Source organism: Diabrotica virgifera, chromosome 5 (genome assembly GCF_917563875.1).
Source record: "Diabrotica virgifera virgifera chromosome 5, PGI_DIABVI_V3a".
Classification (NCBI taxonomy): Eukaryota; Metazoa; Arthropoda; class Insecta; order Coleoptera; family Chrysomelidae; genus Diabrotica; species Diabrotica virgifera.
In genome coordinates this window covers 83595211-83602507 of record NC_065447.1, presented here as the reverse complement: position 1 = coordinate 83602507, position 7297 = coordinate 83595211, and positions in this window count along the sequence as shown.

Below are 7297 nucleotides of genomic sequence, written 5' to 3'. Positions count from 1 at the left end.
TGACATTTGAACGTGAATGACGTGACGTGAATGACGTGACATTTGACGTAGGACGTGACATTTGAACGTGAATGACGTGACATTCGACTTGCTATCTTCTGCTACCGTCTGCTAATAAAGAAGAAGAATTGACAGCATCATGACAAACTAAAAGAAGAGGAAGGATTGACATCAACATGACAAACTGAAAAGAAGAAGTTGAGATGACAAACGAGAAGAAGAAGAAGAATTGACAGCAACATGACAACTAACAGAAGAAGTGACAATGGCTTAACAAAATGAAGAAGAATTGACAAACCGGAAAGAAGAAGAAGAAGAATTGACGGCTGCGGAAAAGAAGAAGTTGACATGACAAACGAAAAGAAGAAGAAGAATTGACAGCAACATGACAACTAACAGAAGAAGTGACAATGGCTTAACAAAATGAAGAAGAATTGACAAACCGGAAAGAAGAAGAAGAATTGACAGCTGCGGAAAAGAAGAAGAGTTGACATGTTGCTGTCAATTCTTCTTCTTCTTTTCGTTTGTCATGTCAACTTCTTCTTTTCCGCAGCCGTCAATTCTTCTTCTTCTTTCCGGTTTGTCAATTCTTCTTCATTTTGTTAAGCCATTGTCACTTCTTCTGTTAGTTGTCATGTTGCTGTCAATTCTTCTTCTTCTTCTCGTTTGTCATCTCAACTTCTTCTTTTCAGTTTGTCATGTTGATGTCAATCCTTCCTCTTCTTTTAGTTTGTCATGATGCTGTCAATTCTTCTTCTTTATTAGCAGACGGTAGCAGAAGATAGCAAGTCGAATGTCACGTCATTCACGTTCAAATGTCACGTCCTACGTCAAATGTCACGTCATTCACGTCACGTCATTCACGTTCAAATGTCACGTTCTGCGTCGAATTTCACGTCATTCACGTCACGTCATTCACGTTCAAATGTCACGTCCTACGTCACATGTCACGTCATTCACGTCACGTCATTCACGTTCTGCGTCGATAGCAACAAAGATATGACGTAATGCCCTTTTGGCACTGCCGCCATCTTTGTTTTTTGTCTCAACTTATTCGTTACCCCCTCCCCGTTCCGACGAGCCCTCTTACGTCAAAATCGGACCAATAGAAAAGAAGATATGACGTAATGCCCTTTTGGCACTGGCGCCATCAATGTTGTCTTTTATTTTTTGACTTTAGAGAGTGTAACAGAGGTTATCAGAGGTCAGCAGAGGGTAGCAGAGCGCAGCAGAGGGTAGCAGAGGGTAACAGAGGGTAGCAGAGGGTCACATAGGATAACAGAGGCTAGCAGAGGGTCACAGAGGATAACAGAGGCTAGCAGAGGGTACCAGAGACGTACAGACGTCATCAGAGACAAGCTAACAGAAGGCACAGACGATCACAGAGCGGTATAAGGGGTCAGCAGAGTGTAGCAGAGCGGAGCAGAAGGTAATAGAGATTAGCAGACGGTAGCAGAGCGCAGCAGAGGATAGCAAGTCGAATGTCACGTCATTCACGTTCATATAGGTAAAAAATGGGGGTTACTATACTTTCGACTACCGTGTTTCAACTACCATTCCAAGGTCACAAGCTAATGCTTAGCGCATGCGTAGCTGTGTGTAGTAGAGCGTAGCAGAGCGCTGCAGCGGTTAGCAGAGGCTAGCACGAATGTGACATTCGACGTAGGACGATACATTTACTTGACGTCCGACGTGCTATCCTCTGCTAACCGCTGCAGCGCTCTGCTACGCACTACTACACACAGCTACGCATGCGCTAAGCATTAGCTTGTGACCTTGGAATGGTAGTTGAAACACGGTAGTCGAAAGTATAGTAACCCCCATTTTTTACCTATATGAGACAAAAAACAAAGATGGCGGCAGTGCCAAAAGGGCATTACGTCATATCTTCTTTTCTATTGGTCCAATTTTGACGTAAGAGGGCTCGTCGGAATGGGGAGGGGGTAACGAATAAGTTGAGACAAAAAAACAAAGATGGCGCCAGTGCCAAAAGGGCATTACGTCATATCTTCGTTTCTATTGGTCCGATTTTGACGTAAGAGGGCTCGTCGGAACGTGGAGGGGGTAACGAATAAGTTGAGACAAAAAACAAAGATGGCGGCAGTGCCAAAACGGCATTACAGCATATCTTTGTTGCTATTGGTCCGATTTTGACGTATGGGGTGTCAAATAAAAGCGGTGGTGACACAGAAGCCAACTGTCAATTCTTCTTCTTCTTTTCGTTTGTCAATTCTTCTTCTTTTCCGTGTAGTGCCTAACAGAACGTGACATTCGACATCTTTGTTGTCATTGGTCCGATTTTGACGTATGGGGTGTCAAATGAAAGCGGTGGCAACACAGATGTCGAATGTCACGTTCTGTTAGGCACTACACGGAAAAGAAGAAGAATTGACAAACGAAAAGAAGAAGAAGAATTGACAGTTGGCTTCTGTGTCACCACCGCTTTTATTTGACACCCCATACGTCAAAATCGGACCAATAGCAACAAAGATATGCTGTAATGCCGTTTTGGCACTGCCGCCATCTTTGTTTTTTGTCTCAACTTATTCGTTACCCCCTCCACGTTCCGACGAGCCCTCTTACGTCAAAATCGGACCAATAGAAACGAAGATATGACGTAATGCCCTTTTGGCACTGGCGCCATCTTTGTTTTTTTGTCTCAACTTATTCGTTACCCCCTCCCCATTCCGACGAGCCCTCTTACGTCAAAATTGGACCAATAGAAAAGAAGATATGACGTAATGCCCTTTTGGCACTGCCGCCATCTTTGTTTTTTGTCTCAACCTATTCGTTACCCCCTCCCCGTTCCGACGAGCCCTCTTACGTCAAAATCGGACCAATAGAAAAGAAGATATGACGTAATGCCCTTTTGGCACTGGCGCCATCTTTGTTTTTTTTGTCTCAACTTATTCGTTACCCCCCTCCCCGTTCCGACGAGCCCTCTTACGTCAAAATCGGACCAATAGAAAAGAAGATATGACGTAATGCCCTTTTGGCATATTCCGATGCGCACGCCACATACTGCGTTCAACCCCCCTTTTCATCCCCTTTCCAACGATACGTCACACGTCATCCTACGTTAAGCCGTTTGGCATTTATTAATATTTAAGGGTTGCGATTTAGGGGATGTGCCAGAACGCAGGTTGTCTATCTACTGTTGAAGGAAAACAGGGTCCCGGTAGGCGCCAGATTTCATGGCTTAGAAATATCAGAGACTGGACTGGTCTTGATTCAACATCTTTGTTTAGAGCCGCCTTGGACAGAGACAGATTTGCCAGTGTAGTCGCTAACCTCCACTAAAAGAGAAATCACCACAAGAAGAATCAGTGTGAAAGTTGTAAAAACAAATTCTACCTTTGTTTAAGCAAAGAAAAACATTACTCTTCTCGCATATTATTAAGCTTTTTGAACCACCAAAAATAATACCTTGTTCAGAACGCATATTGTGCCATATATATGACCAGGAGAGTTTTGCATGACGTTGCATATTGTGGCGTATATGGCACAAACATATTTTTTCATCAAAAAATGCCAAAATATAAAGAAATACGTAAAAATATTTAGACCAATTCTTTCTTGGAGGTCTATTCTTGATGTGGATTTTTTTTTGTACAAAAATATTCAGTAGAAACTTCAATGATTGAAGATCAAATTTCACACTTCTTATGAACAGCTGTCACACTGCAGCCATTTGCAAATTTTCAAAAAGATCCCTTTGCTGCATTGAGATGACGCTTTATTACAGCTTATACGAAATATGTGCCGTATATGGAAATGTCATGCATAAATACTACAGGGTACAAGGTTTCTCCCCATGTGATAATCTGACACGCTCGAGTAACTGCAAATCCCCGCTTGGGCTCCCCTACCATGATTCAGTACAATAAAACACATACAATTTAATATGAGGTTTATTTACAAAAATGAAAATACAAAGAAGTTGCTCTATCCTATATCGATTAACAATGCGGACCTGTTCAGTTAATAGCATGGACTTGAAGAGGCTCACATGGAAAATGATTCGTCTTGAAACAACAATCAATTCTTTCTGAATACGAATTATATTAATGGGAAAACTGCTTAAAACAAATAATGTCATACAGGTTTTTCTCCAGTGTACAAACTCATACATAACTTATCATTGAATAGATTTTTTATTTTGATTTGACAAAAAGTGTAAACAGTCCGTTTCACCAATTTTGGTGTGATGGACATTCCAAATCAGTTAAACGATTAATTCTCCCGCACAATTCCAGCTCTTGTTCAAAGGTCAAAATAGACTGACGACCTGTTATTTTCTTAAAACTACCTTAAGTTAGATGGTTCCGAAGGGTTCTTCTTGGAATACCAAACGTCTCAGTAGCTTTTCTGACAGCCATGCCGTCATTGAGAACAGCATTCATCGCATTTCTTAGATTGTTAGTATTCTTCCGTCCATGACCGCCCAAGTTGTCGAGCCATCTTTATCTGAAACCATCAAACAAAAAAACTTATAGAAAGTACTATAATACATTTTAAAAGTAAAACAAACAATAATGAATAACACTTCCCGTCTACCTGAACAATTTGATATTTTCTGAAGATATTAATATATTAAAAACAATTTACGAACATATCAAAAACTGTAAATATAGATTGTAGCAATAAAATATTACCCTGTATTTAAGAAATTTTGTTAAAACAAAGCAGGCATGTTTGTTAAAACAAAACAAACATGTTTGTTTTGTTGTTATTTTTTTTAAACCCTGTAGATTTAAGTAATTATTGTATATTATAATTGAAAAAAGAAAAGAACAAAAAAAAAGAGAAAAAGAAAAGAAAAAAAAACAAAAAAGCAAAAAAGCAAAAAAAAAAAGAAAAAAAAACTAAGAAGATGTAAACCTCCGCGGGGTTGAATCGGGTTTACGTCTTAGCGTACTAGAAAATTTTTTTTTAAATAACAATAAAAAAAAATAATAAAAAAAATTAACAATACAAAAAAAATACAACAAAAAATACAAAAAAAATAAAAATTTACAAAAAAAAATGAACCAGAACAGAATTATTTAGATAATAATTGTAGATAATAATGTTAGTTTGTTATGTATTTAGAGTTAGAAATACAGAAAAAATTCCTCTGATTGAAAAATCAAATTTGTTTGTTTTTAAAATAACAAAATGTCTGGCTAATTGGCTCGGCCAAGGCCATCAAATTCACAAAAAAAAACAATAATGGGAGGTATAACATCATTATAAGCAAATTAAAGAGTTTAAACAAATAGTGTTCCTAAGTTGGCCCACCATGTCCATGATAAAAACCACTACCAAAACCGTGTTTTGATTTGTTTTCTTCATAACTACTCTTGAACCATCCTCCTCAAGTGCCTTCTTTATTGAGGTTGGCGATCAATATGGCAAATTTCTCTCTGTTCTGGGCTTGATGGATTAAGTCATTCCCTGTTGTGTGGGTCCAATCTCTGATGTTTCGGAGCCAGGATTTCTTCTTTCTTCCTATACCCCTTTTACCTTCGATTTTGCCTTCTAATATTACCTGAAGCTGCTCAAATTCCCTATGGCGCATTATGTGTCCTAGATATGACGTCTTTCTAATTTTGATTGTATTGACCAGATGAGGACGAGTGTTCATTATTTCCAGTACTTCTTCATTTCTAGTTTTGCTGGTCCAGCTTATTCTTAGCATTCGGCGGTACATCCACATTTATTTCGAATGAATTCAGTTTGTTGACGTCATGCTGTTTTAATGTCCAGGTCTCACAGCCATATAGTAATAGAAACCACACATAACACTTTAGGGTTCTCAATCTTATTGTGACTGATAGTTTGGGGTTACAGAGCATTTTACGCATGTTCATGAAGCCAGATTTTGCTATTTCAATGCATCTTCTAATTTCTTTTGAGTGGTCTAGCTGACTGTTTAGCTCTCTGCCCAGGTATATGAAGCTCTTGCAACTCTGAAGGGTGATACCATTGATTTGTATGTTGGGTGTAATTTGTTCGTAGCGGGGTTCTTGTGGAATACCATGATTTTGGTTTTGGAAAGATTAATATCCAAGCCCAGTCTGTGACTTTCTTCTGATAGTATGTTCATCAATATTTTTAGTTGGTCTTCTGTTTCCGCTAATACTACGGTGTCATCGGCATATCTTACATTGTTAATGATAATTCCATTGACTCTGGCACCTTCAGGGCGATCTTCAAGAGAAGCTCTAATAATATGTTCGGCATACACGTTAAATAGTAGAGGGGACAGAATGCACCCTTGACGAACTCCTCGTTCTATGTTCACATAATTGGTATTTCCGTTGTCTGTTCGAACACATCCTGTGTGGTACCTTGAACCATAACTTCAGATGAAAAACTACATGCATATTATGAAAGGTGATGATATGTATGTAACATCCATATATATTATTGTGTTTCAATTTATCAAATCAAAGATAGAATAAAATTTTTAATTTTTTTAATATAACGCGGGCACATAAATTTGATACACACTGTATATTGATTTGTAAATATTTATTAGAAGTTAGCTTTCAACGCAAAGTGGTTTCTCCTTAATGAATTTTTCCATGGAGAATATTAAAAACATTTTTGTAAATAAAAGTGAAGTGAAAGTTATTTAGGATTAGTATTTTAAACCGATTGTTTATTACGGGAAAGATAGACGCCATAGGTAATTAATTCTTAGAAAATTAAGGTAAAGAAAGTTAGGAATTTTAATCTTTTTGTTTAACCCCGAGTAAATTTTGTAGAATTTCCCGAAAGTAATTAGTATGATGGTAGGAATAATTTTGAAAGTATGAGTGGGTTTTCGAATGAAAAAAAGAATGGGGAGAGAGAAATGTTTCTGATTGGCTTGGAACTTTGGAATGGGGAAAGTTTTGTTTGAATGTTGAGACAGTTTGGAAAAGAAAAGATCATTGTGTTACCGGCATCCGAAAGAAGCAGTCAAAAGTTTTCGTGAGTAGTTCAGAAGCAAGTACTAGTGACTGTGTTGATAAGGAGAGTAGCTGAAAGGTAGAACGAGAGACAAATCAAATCGAGAAGAAATACCTCTTTGATTCTGTAAAGTCCAAGAGAGTAAAAAAAATGGCTTGCAAATTGTAGAAGCCTCGGAGGTGTAACCAGAGAAGGTTCCCATTGTTTTCATTCTGGTGGGATATGTTATGTGCCATTAGAGTGAAAACTTAGTCTTTTCCAAGAGAGTAATTTACAAGAATTATCGTTAATAAAATTATTTGTGACACCAAGTAAAAAAGATACTTGGGTCTCAGGAGATTATTGTTGAGAGAAAGAG